Raw genomic sequence first — 14,808 nt, forward strand, 5'->3', positions numbered from 1 at the left:
CTTCTTTGCTATAGCGAGACATTTTTTTTCCTTTTCCCTAACACTCAGTGTTTTCTGTATAAGAGTGAGGTTGCATATGTGAAAATTTCATCTCTAAGGTATATATAATCACTAATTATTTATCAAATCATTCATTTTTTTAAATGAGCATCTATTTTGTGCCATGTTCTATGCTATGAGCTAAGGATATAAAAATAAATTTTAAAAAAATCAGGATAAAATCTCTGCTTACACTGACATTATGACTCTCATAAGAGAGTCAGACAATAAAAAAATAGAACTTAGTAAGGTATTATAGAGACTTCAAAAATTCACCATCAGAAATAAAGAAATCTAGCAGGCATAAAATCAGTAAGGACATAGTTAAACTCAACAGCAACAACAGTCAACTGGATATAATTAACATCTATAGACTACTTCATCCAGCAACAGCAAAGGACATGCTCTCCAAGCTCACATGGAACATTTGCCAAGAGAGACCACATATTGAGCAATAAAACACACCTTAAATTTTTTTAACAATAGAAATCATATAATGTCTGTTCTCATACTACAATTGAATTAAACTAAACATCAGTTATAAAAAATAGGTGAAAAATCCCAAAACACTTGAGAAGTAAACAACACAAAACCTCCAACCTCCAAAAACTGTGTCAGAAAATTAAACTCCCCCTTGACCTTCCAAACAATTCAGATGGGATGTTTAGTATTTATCCCTTCTCTACCTTCTAACAAGACAAAACATTTTTCTATAACACTGAGTTTATAGTCTCTCAAAAATATCCATTCTGCTCTACTACAATGTCCTGGGATTCAGTAAAACTTTTTGAAAAATACAAAAAAAAAGTTTTTGTAGTATTTACAATATACCAGGAACTCTCTTAAGGACTTAATATATATATAAACCCACTTAATTGGTTCCAAAACATTATGAGATAGACATCATTGTTATTATATTTACATATATAAAATATGAGGTAGAAAGGTTAAATAACTTTCCCAGATTACATTAAAACCCAGGAAATGTGACTCAAGTCTGCTTTTACCATTTCATCTTACTACCTCCTTTAAACAAATATCTGTTCCATATTCTGATTGCCTTCTGTGTTGATCTCAAATTCATAAAATGACTTTTAATCATGAGAAAACCATACCCATAATTGGATCTAAAGCCTAAGAGGCATGAGGCCAATGGAGATCAGAAAACCAGGAGAGAGTGGTACAGTAATGGCCAAGGATGTTGGAAATCTCTCCAGCCCCCAAGAAATCCTACAAAGCCAGTCAGTTCAAAGTAACATTCTTTGACCTCTCTCAGTGGGTTGTGGGTATGGCATTACTCTGAACTGTGGTGTAGGTCACAGAGGCACCTTGGATCCCAAGCTGCTGCAGCTTTGGTGTAGGCTGACAACTGTAGCTTTGATTCAACACCCTAGCCTAGGAACTCCACATGCCACAGGTGCGCCCCCAAGAAAAGCCAAAAAAAAAGTATCATTCTTCACAACAGGTGCAGAGAAATTATGTATTATCCCTTCTAATGCTCAGAAACATTAGATTAATGAACATTTGTGGAGACCAGCTCAGCAGGATAGGGCTGAAGAATGGGTGCTGTGAAACTTAAGTAAAAAGTGAACATAAAACAAGACACAGAGACATTTATCTTAAGTAAAGGTGGGACCTAGGGAACCCAAGGTCTCAGGGACCAAGAGTGCCACCTCAAGACACCACACTGCTTTTTTTGTGCTCTTTGGGATTATGCCAAGTGAGGAGAGGGTTGTAGGTGCAGGGTATAGGTTTTTTTTTAATTATTTTAAATATCACAGCCGGTAGCTGATTAAGCTTTTATTCTGACTTTTAGGCATTTAACAATCATTAGCATTGAGGAAGCTTGGTGTCAGCTATCTATGCATAGCATCTAGAGAATCATCATTGTGATTCTGCAAACAGTGTGCCTATCTGCAGCAACCCCTTATGCCTAGGTTTGCACCCTCAGTTCTCCTTGCTAATGCATAAACTGCTAAGGACCCCTCCTAAACCTCTTGGGGCCATGAAGCTCATCTTCCCCTTATTCTTTAGAGGACATGTGCTGTGCAAATGGCATGCCAATCTGCACAGGTCCGGTGTGCCTAGACCAACACATTATGTCCTCATTCCGCTGACCACATGAATAACTCATGTCTTTGGGTGTTTGTTCTTAAGCTTATGAGAGTTACCAGCACTGAGACTGTTTTCCAAGCAGGAAGATGGGGTAATGTAAAGCAGGATAAGATGGAGTTTTCAGCATAGAAAATAGAAGCAAAAAGGCTAAGAAAATATTGTAGAAACATGTCTTGCGACAAACATTCTACACAGTTATAGAGAATCCAGCAATAATGTTCATGATAGCAAATAGCTCTGGAGCATTTATTGGTAATAAAAGGTCTACAAGAATTTTTTAATCCTGACAATATCTCTGTCATTATCCTTTAACTCAAATTTAAGGAGCTTTGATTTGCCAAAGCTCACATACTATGTGGCAACAATAAGTTTTGATCTCAGGACAATCTTATTCAGAGATATTAACCATTATAGTATAGTAAACCTTATCACTCACCCCTCCCACATGTGTGTGTAAAAATGATACATAAAATCTCCTTCACACAGCGAAATTGTAAAAACAATGTTCTCAATTTGAATTACTAGTTGAGATTACAATAACAATGAAGTTTATTCCAAATAATTCAGCAAGAATATATGACAGACTCTCCCTTTGGAAGCACAGAGGGGAAAAGAGACCAGATGTAGCAAAAGATTAAAAAATATAGGAGTTCCCGTTGTGGCTCAGTGGTAACAAACCCAACTACTATACATGAGGATGTAGTTTTGAACCCTGGAGTCCCTTCTTATCCCACAGTGACTATCACATCTATGGCTCTGCAGCTCTTCCTGGCGTTACTGACATCAGAGTAAGGAGCCCTCTGCTGATATGTGGGCGTGTGTTTTTTTTACTTTGTGAGGAAACATTTAAAGTGTATTAAAATATATTTGAAATAAGGTATCTTTGATAGCACTTATATGTGGAATCTAACATATGGTACATCTACAAAACAGAAACAGATGCAGACATGGAGACTCACAGACTTGTTGTTGCCAAGGGGGTAAGAGGTCAGGTGGACTGGGTGTTTGGGGTTAGTAGATGCAAACTATTACATTTAGAATGGATAAGAAATGAGGTCCTGCTGTATAGCACAGGGAACTATATCCAATCTCTTGGGATAGACCATGATGTAAGATAATATGAGAAAAATCATGTATATATATTTGTATATATGTATATATAAATATATATATATATATATTTGGGTCAATGTGCTGTACAGCAGAAATTGACACAACCCTGTAAATCAACTTTACTGTAATAAAAAATTCAAAATAAAATAACGTGGCAGCCATTCATGTACTTGTCATCTGAGTTCTGCAACTTGCTTGTTACTCAGCATTCCACTTGAGAAATTTGTCCACATAAATATGTAGCATCAGTATACTGAATTCTCATTGATTTATTAATAGTTCTTATTTTTTTTTCTATGGTCAGGATTATGAAGAACATTCTTCCGTATATGTGTGTCTGTGCATCCTTTTATGTGGTCATAAGTTTGTCTGGAATATATACCTATAATGGAAATTCTGGACCAAAGAGAGGCATATATTTAATTTATAAATGTTCCCAATATGGTACCCAATGTTACTATCCTAATTTACCTTCTGACCAGAAATACGAGTCCACATTGTTACAGAAACTTCATTTTATTCTGAGGAGTGTAAAGTTATATTCAATTCAATATAAATACACAGTTATCTGAATACTAATGAGTTCTTTGTATATCCATATTTATATTAACCATTTAAGTCTCTCCTTCTATAATTATCCTGATTATATCTTTTGTGAATTTTTCCCGTGGGGAAATTTATAAAAATTACTTAAATATACTGGATACCAATCCTTTGATATTTATATGTGTTTCAAACAAGTTTACCTAAGTAAATTTTTAGTCAGTACCTGGGATTTTCTTTTTTATAGTGTTGGTATTTTTACTTTAGATATAGGTAAGTTTTCAGTGTATTATGTTTATATAAAACACATAAACATGTTTTATGTTTTATATGTCATTTAAATTTTTTTACTGCATAGCTAAGTCATAGATACTTTGCTATATTTTACCCTCAGAGGTTTTCAGTGTAAATCTTTAATCCATTTGGAACTGATAAAATGAAAAGTAAAATTACAGTATACTATATTCATATGTGTAAGCATTTATAGCACCACAGTCCACGGGGTCTTTTGTACTGATTCACATACTACTGTTTTCATACATCAAGCTTCTAAAGATTTGTGGGTCTGTTCACGATATCTTCTTGTCAGTTCCACTGATTTGTCTACCCTCAGACTGGTACCACCTGTCATTATTATTACTGCTTGATAATAAATTCTGATATCTGACAGGACAAGCTCCCAACATTTTTCCTTTTCAAATTCTCCTAGCTATTTTTAGCTCATTTCCATATAAATTTTGTAAGTTTTTGCAAGTACTTGTGATGTTCCCTCAAGCAATTCATTGAAATTACGTTGAACTTATAAATTAGTATGAGAGGAAATACCATGTTGATACAACTCTCTCTTGACCGCTGATGGAAAAATACTTTTTCCCTGCCTCTAATATTTCTGTCCTGCAAAATGAGCTCATTTTGTGGAATAATGGCCATCCTGTTCCCTTTCTAGTCAATCAGTTTTCCTAGAAGGGTACAACAATCTGATCAGTAAATCTAGGAACCACCTGGCATGCTCTGCTCCACCCACTCAGGAACAGCCAGCCTGCTGGGCCCTTGTCCCCCTGCATCTCAGAGGTGCTTTGCCACAATGTGCAAAAGGCATAACCCAGTCACTGCCACAAACACTGTGTAGATAAGCTTGTCTCCTCAGGGTGTTCACTGGGCACAAGTAACCTGACTAAGAAAGTCTTCCTTCAGGTGTCTGAAGGTGGCATAATGGTCTCCATCTATACACTTCTTTTATTTTTCTCTGTCCATACACAGAGAAAAGAAGAGAATCACTATTTACTAAAGCTTCTTTAAAACCATAGTAATCATTTGTTCATGAATGGATAGGTTTGATTATTGAGTGTGTACTTATTAAATGCTGTTTCATCTGTTTTCACACATTAAATCTCTCTGATATTCTTTTCTCAAACTGTCTTTATTGGGGGGCCGGGTTGCATTAGCTGTACAAAATGAGTTGTGGAATGTTTTCTTTTGCAACTTACAGGAAAAATTTTTTAATATTAGAATTATTTGTTCCAAAAATGTTAGGTAGAAATTTCCTGTAACGTAACTGGGTCTAGTGTCTGTGTGTAAATTTAGAAAAAGTAAAATCACTTACTAATTTTTAAAGTATTTAAATTTTTAGCATACACACAGAGACACACAGTGCTACTATCACTTTCTATCTTGCTTGCCTACTTTTTTTTTAAAAAAATTGAGAAAACACAAATGACATTTATCAAATTATATATATGATACAAAATGTCATGGTGCCACAAATACCACGTGCCAGCAAACTAAAGTGAAAAAAAAAAGGTTTTCTTATTACTTTTTACTATATTAAGGAAATTAAATGGGTGAAAATTATTTTTCAAAAGAATAAACAATAAGGCACAAAATAAGAACCATTATTTTACATTTAAGGATTTATGTTCTATAAAGGATAGCACAGGCAAAATTAATAGATGATGGATAGAATGTAAGGAAAATTTTTAAGTCAAAAACCAACCAGAAATTGGAATCTTGGATAAGCAAAGAACATCTAAAATCAACTCAATAGTAAATTTGCAAAAAAATAACTAGGAAATTTACAGAATAATAGAAACCCAAAATGCTAAAAAGAACATTAGACTGTAATCAAATTTACTTGTAACTAAAGGGCAGAGAATGAAAGAAAACAAGACAACGTTTTGCATCTATTTTCCTGGGCAAAAAATATTAGGAAAATACCAATGTTCACTAGGAGGTAAAGACATGGGAGCCCCCATGCACAAATGCTAGGAGTGTATACTGGCTAATCCATTATGGAAAGTGATCTGGAATATTTCATTCAAGTTAAATGTGTGCATACCTCCGGACTCAACAATTTTGTTCCTAGGAATACTCCCTAGGAACATTTCACCCTGAGTTATTTGTAGTGGAGACAAGTTGTAGATAACCTACTATCCATCATTAGGAAAACACATGAATAAATTATGATGAATGGACACCACAGAGCAGTGCTACTCAGTGTGTGGCCCAGGGACCAGCATCAGTCCTTGGACTCTGTTTCCACTCTATGATGCACTTAACTACCAAAAGTGAGATTAAGCTTTTAAATGATCACAAATTTTGACAATGCTGAAAATTTTTTTATTGCTTTTTACAAAAAGAGACAAAACTGAAATTTTAAAAAGAGAATGATACTTTACTACCAATACTTTGATAAACACTTCCACAAAGAATGCTACAATTCCATGAGAACATCATGGCAGAAAAAAGTTATTACTAAGAAAGACTGAAATGAGAATATAGAGATAAGTGTAAGGAAGATCATATAGAATTCTATGGATATTTGAAGATTTCAAATATGATGACTACTATTTAAGCAATTGTTAAATTCTAACTAATCATTCATTCTAATTAAAATGTGGAGTATATAAAAGAAAGATTAATTAAGTAAAAGTATATGTGATTTGTTCCTGAATTGATATAGTTAAGAAATACCAATCACTCTGCACACTGAGAAACCAATACTGGTCCATGACAACATCCTCAAACTATAGATGAAAATATCTAAGTCAGATATCAAGTTTTAGACTTCAAAAATCTAAGTTGATTATGTCATGGAAATTATTCTCTGACCCCACTATGAAATTAAAGATGATGCCATTTCCAATGCAAGAATTAAAGGATAGCAGTGGTCATAGATTTCTCTGCTCTTTTTTCTTTGCATCTTTTCAGCTGATATTTAATCTTTATCAGCCATAGAACAAAACAATGGCACTGAAATGACTGAATTCATTCTCCTTGGATTTGCTGGTCAACACAAGCCTTGGCTTGTCCTTTTCATAGTGATTCTAGTGATCTATGTGGTCACCCTGGTGGGTAACATTGGCATGATCCTGCTCATCAAGATCGGTTCTTCCCTTCACACCCCCATGTACCTTTTCCTCCAAAACTTGGCTTTTGTGGATCTCTGCTACACCTCTGCAATCACTCCCAAATTGCTGCAAAACTTTACAGGAACAGAACAATCTATCTCATTCATAGGATGCGTGGTGCAGTTGCTAACCTGCATGCTGCTTTTGCAACAAGTGACAGCTATAGCCTGGCTGCAATGGCAGTAGACTGTTATGTGGCCATCTGCAACCCACTCTGCTATCCAACAGTCATGATCCAGAAGAATCTTCATTCAACTCATACTTCATGGGCTTCCTAAACACTTCTGTAAACACAGGTTTTACTTTCCAACTGAACTTTAGCAAATCCAATAAAATTAACCAATTTTTCTGTGATGAACCCCCAATTCTTCTCCTCTCGTGCTCCAGTATTTACTTCAACATCAGCCTTTGTGGGTTTAACTTGTTGTTCACTGTGTTGGTCATCATCTTTTCCTACATATTTAACCTGGCTGCCATCCTGAAGATCTCCTCTGCTGCAGGGAGGAAAAAAGCCTTCTCCACATGTGCTTCCTACCTGACAGCAGTCACCATTTTCTATGGGACTCTGTCTTACATGTATCTGCACCATCGCTCCCTAGAATCTCAAGAGAAAGAAAAACTGGCTTCTGTGTTTTATGGGATTGTGATCCTCATGTTAAACCCCCTCATCTACAGCCTGAGAAACCAAGGTGTGAGAGAAGCTCTGAAAGGGGTTAGAAATAAGTGTTTCTAGCTTGGAAACCAACTACTAACTCAGCATGTTCAACAAGCAAGCCAAAATTTCTCTCTCATTTCTCAACAGCAGAAGGTGTGGCAAATACGTGTGAGATACAAACAAAAAAAAAATGATGTAAAATGTGATTTCTTAGCTATATGAAAACTTTGTGATAGGTAATAAAAACATCTAAATTGATGAAATACATAACCTCTAATTCATATATTTCTTGGAGAGAAAGCATCTTAAAAGTGCTTTGATATTTCTTTTGTCCATTCTGAGACGCCCTTTTGCCAAATACTTGCCTTTAAAATAGAAAATAAAAATAGAGAAAAGTGGATAGTCAGTGTTGGAAAGTACCTCCAATAACTGTAGCATAAATACTAACCAGTGCAAAAATCTTTTCGGTTTCCCTTAACAGATACCTTTCCTCTTGCTTTTACTCAATAGCTAAGCTATTTTCTTGTTTGTAAAGAATGAGTTACAGAAATTCTCCATATCTTTGGAGAAAATGTGCACAAAGCAAGAGGAAGAAAGGAACAGTTGAATGAATCCTCATACATGTATGAGGCACTATGGATCAATACCTCTCCCCTGTGTACATGAGCTCTAACCAGCTAGGAACCTGACACAGGCATCTGGCAGATAGGGAGTATATCAGTGTACTATTGGTAAAGTTGTATTTTAAATATAACTTGACTCTCCACCTGTGCCTTCTTGAAGGGTCAAATTCAATGCTGAATTTGGTGCTTCAGAGCAGCCTCACTAATCCAGAATTGCTACTTTATTTCCCTCAATCTCCAAGAGTGGAGAAAGATGGAAGAAACCAGGCCAAACACAAGAAGTCATGCCTGGACTTGAACACAAGTGTTCTATCCACTTGGGAGAAAATAAAATCAAGCATATGCCCATCCTATAGACAGACATGTTATCAAAAAGGGTGAGATTCCATGTGGTATTTATTCTCTCAATCTCATTATTCAGTAAAACCATAAGAAGTTGTGAATAAGAAAACTGACAGCATGGAAGTTCCCAGGGTTTCTCAACATTTCCAGAAGTCCCAAACTATGGACTGAGGAAGAAATCCTGTGATTTGGAGACGATGATAACCTGAATAATACCAAATAAATTCAGATAATACCATCCCACTATAGGAATGCACTAAAGGAGATGAATGCCAAAATTAGGAAACTCTAAATTTTTTTTCAGGAGTTCTTGTGACATGTCCATATTACCCTCTGCGGAGAGAAACCCTATTTTCAATGTGGTAGGTTAGCAAGTCCTTTTTTTTTTTTTTTTTTTTTTGTCTTTTGTTGTTGTTGTTGTTGTTGTTGCTACTTCTTGGGCTGCTCCCGCGGCATATGGAGGTTCCCAGGCTAGGGGTTGAATTAGAGCTGTAGCCACCGGCCTACGCCAGAGCCACAGCAACGCGGGATCCGAGCCGCATCTGCAACCTACACCACAGCTCACGGCAACGCTGGATCATTAACCCACTGAGCAAGGGAAGGGACCGAACCCGCAACCTCATGGTTCCTAGTCGGATTCGTTAACCACTGCGCCACGACGGGAACTCCAGCAAGTCCTTTCTTGAAGGGGCAGAAGAAATCTTTACTTCTACCTTTAGATGAATTGTCTCAGGAGACAGAGACAAATCTTAGGTTTCACTATCTTCATATGTGGAATTTAACAGGGCAAAAATGTTCTTGGAAAAAATGTGTGTTAAATGATAACAACAATATTCATAAAGTAGAAAAATAGAAAATACAGGGACAAAGAAAACACAAAATTGTAGTAAATTTCTTCTTGTCCATAATAGGCCAACAAATTTTAAAATGAGATTACAGAAGAAGAGCTACTTGACATAATCAATGAGAACAAATTTGTATTGAGAAACTCTATATTCTTAAGGCCCACCAACCAAACACACCTGGAGGCAAAGTTTAGGAGTCAAAATTTGGCTTCTGCAGCACATTCCACAGAAGCTGTGGACAGCTCAGAAAGAAGGCATGGGGCTGGGCTTTTTATGGGGTATGGGCTATGGGCTTTGCTGAAGGTTTCCAGGTATGGACCAGGGACCCAGGTACTCCCTCTAGATTTGGACACTGTCATAAAGCATAGGTATTTCAGTAAGCAGTGCTCAAGAGGGGGAAAGGAAAAGGTAGGAAAGGTATGTTGTTGGTGAGAAAAAGTCTTCATCCCTTACAAGAAGGAGCTGTTAGCCTTTCCCATTGCCTTGTGGCCATGGGAGGTCCAGGTAGAAACATGTTTCTTACTGGCTTTTTGTGACTATTGACATTGTGTTAGACACATGACAGTCTGATATATTGGGGGAACTGAATTTTATCTTCATAATAACATGGATCCAGGAAACTAACTTCCTTTTTTCTTTCTTCCCTTTTTCCTTTCTTTCTTTTTTTCCTTTTCTTCCTTCCATCCTTTCCTTTTTCCTAGCCATGTGTCCATGCCATTAATATAAAAATACAATCAATAGCAAAAATCAGGAAGAGTATATAAAATATTCTCTGCTTTGAAATCCTAGAGCTGGAATTTAATAATAAAGTTTGAAAGTAAAAACTAAATTCTTCCACCTAAAACTGAAAATTCTCATTGAAACAAACCTTAGGGTGAAGATGAAATAAAAACAATATTGCTACATATCTATAAAACAATAATTTGCAAACAATTACATAATCCTCTATAAACTACAAAGGGTTTTCAAATAAAATTTTATAGCTCTATAAATACTAGTGTTAGTAAATAGTAAATAATTATAACAAATTATGTAAGCATACATTTTTTTTGTCTTTTTGCCTTTTTCTAGGGCTGCACCCATGGCATATCAGGTTCCCAGGCTAGGGGTTAAATCAGAGCTGTAGCCACCAGCCTATGCCAGAACCACAGCAACGTGGGATCCGAGCCACATCTGCAACCCACACCACAGCTCATGGCAATGCCAGAGCCTTAACCACTGAGCAAGGGCAGGGATCGAATCTGAACCTCATGGTTCCTAGTTGGAACTCCTGTAAGCATACATTTTAAGGCATGAGACAATAATATAAAGCAAGGATAAGAGAGTGATTATTATTTTTTAAATTAATATATAAAATCTATTAAGTAACAGTAATAGTAATATCAAGAACTCATTTTCTGGTGCTAAAGGTAACATCACAATAAAATGGATAAATCATTTGCTGATTGATCAAGAAAAATGATACTGGGGAACAAAAAATATGTAAATGAGAGAATACTAAACAATAACAATATCCAAATGTATTATCAAATCTGATGGAATGATTGGTTTTCCAAGGGAATACTGATTGCAAAATGTTACCACAGGAAAAGTTAAAGAGCAGGTAACATAGAAGAAATAAACTTGTGAAAGTGCAACAGTTTTGCCAAAAAGCACCAAGACCTAGAGTTCTAAACAAATATTAAGAAATAGACAATATCAGTACCTTGATCTGTCATTGACCATGGGAATATAACAAATGTTTCAACATATGTTTTATAAAGTAAGCATCAAAGGCAGCTTAAAAACTATACTCCACTGCCACACTCAAAGATTAATATACAAATACGTGCTAAAAATATAAACACACACAAGGAAAACAACCTCAGGAGCATAGTGAAGAATAAGACACCATAATTGGGTTAGTTGTATTACAGGAGAACAAAATACTTTGATATTAGAAAAATATTTTAATATAATAATGTATGTATTAATTTTTAAAAGATAAATCATTAAATCATGCCCAAAGATACTTAAAAACTTTTCCTCAGGTTAAACATTTATTCTTAATTCCAGTGTTTAAACAAAATTTAAAATAAAGTAGTAACAGGAATTTTTATATGTATCTAAATGCACTATTATTAAAATTCTAGATAGAATACCTTGAAACTTAGGAATAAGCTCTTCAGATGGAAGTGAAAAACTCTCAGTAACTTGTCTTATTCAGGAGTAGACTAAGGAATAAAAATTCAACCTTGGTTAAAATATGAAGGTATATTTAAAGCTGATGACTAAAATAACTTCATTGTAAACAATGAATAAATAAATACTAAACATCAATTTCCATTTAAAAAAAAATAGATGGAGTTCCCGTTGTGGCTCAGCAGTAAGGAAATTGACTAATACCCATGAGGACTCAAGCTCTATCCCTGGCCTCACTCAGTGGGTTAAGGATCCAGCATTGCCCTGAACAGCGGTGTAGGTTAGAAACAGCTCAGATCCCTCACTTCAGTGGCTATAGAGTAGGCCAGCAGCTACAGCTCTGATTTGACCCCTAGCCTGGGAATGACCATATGCCCTAGGTGTGACCATAAAAAGTCAAAAAAAAATTAAAAGTAGGTATTTTTTTTAAACATTGAGGTAAAGAAGGTCTTTATAAATATAACACAAAATACAAAATAAATTTCTGGCATGAAAATAAAGAATTTTTGCCAGTCAAAATACACAATTTAACAAGGCAAATAATTCATATTGAGAAATAAATGTTTGCAAATTTTATAAGGAAGGAAGAGTTTTTGACTCAAGATATTAATATAAAAGCAAACAAAATATTTTTCAGAGGGCAAAATATGTAAACAGGGAAATCACAGAAAAAGAAATACAAATGGTTCTTGGACATAGGAAAAATGCTAAATCTGGTTTATAGGAGAAAGCAAATAAAAATAACATATATGTTTTTTTCCTATCACAATGACAAAAAATTAATAGATTTTTTTATTCTTCACAGTGTGTTAGAGAGTATTTGCAGAATAATTGCTCTGGATTTGCTAGAAGCAATTTAAACTGACAGAGCCTTGTTCCAAAGGACAGTTGGGCAATGTCTATCTACTGTTTTTGTACCCTTTGGCCTGGAGGTTCTTCTCCTAAATATCTTTTAATCCTATAGATGTATTCACATTTATGCACACTAGTCTATTTATTATAAGATTATTTCATTAATAATTATCAAAACCATGTAAATATCCACCAAAAGGGAAGATAATATTATTAAACATATGAAGCAATGTAGCTCTTCAACAAAATATCATACAATCCATAAAGCATAAGATTTCTTTTTCCTTGTGGATCACCCAGGAATATTAAGTTAAATATAAGCTCCAGAGAAAAATGTGTGTGATAAGCTGTCATTTATATGGGTGAGGAAGAAAGAATATAACATTAGAGTGTTTGCAGATGCAATGCAAGCCTAATCTAAGGGATAAGAGTTTAACAGTGAAATTCCCTGGGGAAGGAAACTAGAAATTGGGAAGCAAGGGATAGAGGAGGAGATGTTGATACTTCTGAGTTTTTAACCACGTGGATGATTTGTTAGACACTTCCCCTGCAAAAAGGGAGGCAAGGAGTCCCCATTGTGACTCAGTGGGTTAAGAAACTGACTAAAACACATGAGGATCCAGGTTCCATCCCTGGCCTTGCTCAGTGGGTTAAGGATCCAGCATTGTTGTGAGCTGCAGTGTAGGTCACAGACACATCTAGGGTCTGGCATGCCCGTGGCTGTGGATCAGGCTGGCAGCTACAAGTCAGATTCAACCCCTAGCATACACTGTCCATATGCCACAGGAGCAGCCATAAAAAGAAATAAAAAGAGAGAAAGATAGACAAGAAGGAAGGCAAAGAGTCAGGATAGAAGAGAGGAAGGAAGGGAGGTAGGGAGGAAAGAGGGAAGACAGGCGAGACAGAAAAAACAGAGAGGAAGGGAGGGAAAGAGGGAAATTCATCAATAATAGGGCTGTCCTTAACAGCAAAACCAAGAAGTCCCTAAAAGCAATAAAAAATACTTTTTATCCCCTGTGAAAACCTGAATTTTATTCAGAAGAGAGTAGCTAATGAATGAGCAAGAAGCAACACACTGGTTTATAACCAACAGCATGTAGGAGAATTCTAGGGGGGAAAAAAGCAAGGGTTGCTTTCCTGAGTTTTGCATCCAAACTCTTGTTTGTGGTGTTTGTGAAATGGCTCTTTTACCCTGATTGTACAAACTTGGCTCTGTGATACTTTTCCTGATATGGAAAAGAAGGACTTCTCCTGCCAAATCAGGCTTCTCCTCAAAGGAGAAGCCTGATTTGGCAGGAGTGCCTTTCATGGGATTGAACCACCTTGCATGGTGCCAGCGCTCAGAGAGGAAGAGGCTACACATGGGTTGATCTCCACAACCTTTAGGAGAATTCTGGGGAGGAGGGAAGCAAGGATTTCTTTCCTGAGCATAGATGCATTTGGGCTAGTGTCTTTTCACAGAGTTGAATACATGTTGCAACCAAGTTGCTCCCAATCACTTGTTGGTGATGTTTGAGTAAAGACCGTTTTCTCCAGGTTGTACGAACTAGCTATGTGCTGCTTATCCCAGAGATTGGAAAGGATTTCTCATACCAAACAGACTTCTCCTCTAAGGAGAACACATTTGGAGTGGCTTTCAAGCCATTTAACCTGCATGCATCCACATATCGCTTGGAGAGGATGAGGCAGTGTATGTATTTATGAGCCAACCTTACTGGAAATGTCTAGGAGGGAAATAGGCAAGGCTTGCTTTCCTGAGCACAGAGGCATTGGGTCTGCTGTACCTTATGGGATTGGTTGACCAGTTGAACACAGAAGCTTCCAAATGCTTGGGGGCTGAGTTTGTGAATTGGCAATTTCAGCCTGGTTGTGCAAACTGGCTCTGTGCTGCTTGTACCTGATAAGGAAAAAAAGGATTTGTCATGCTCCCTCAGATGTATCCACAAAGAAGAACAGGTTTGGAGTGCCTTTGGAGGGATGGAAAATCCATGCAATGTACCAGGGCTCAGAGAGCAAGAGGCAGCCCATTGGCATTTTTCCCACAATTGTAGGAGAAGTCTAGTTCGGAATGTAGAACAGGTTGCTTTCCTGAA

General features: G+C 36.4%; 1 pseudogene; it reads left to right on the plus strand.

Annotated features, from left to right (window-relative positions):
* The first annotated feature begins 1,182 nt into the window (after positions 1-1,182).
* LOC100156188 (olfactory receptor 5AK3-like) lies at positions 1,183-7,950 on the plus strand (annotated as a pseudogene).
* Positions 7,951-14,808: the final 6,858 nt, after the last annotated feature.

Source organism: Sus scrofa, chromosome 1 (genome assembly GCF_054392235.1).
Source record: "Sus scrofa isolate SSC_HxYL_T2T_F1_AM1 chromosome 1, Sscrofa_HxYL_maternal_Yorkshire_Landrace_v2.0, whole genome shotgun sequence".
Lineage (NCBI taxonomy): Eukaryota > Metazoa > Chordata > Mammalia > Artiodactyla > Suidae > Sus > Sus scrofa.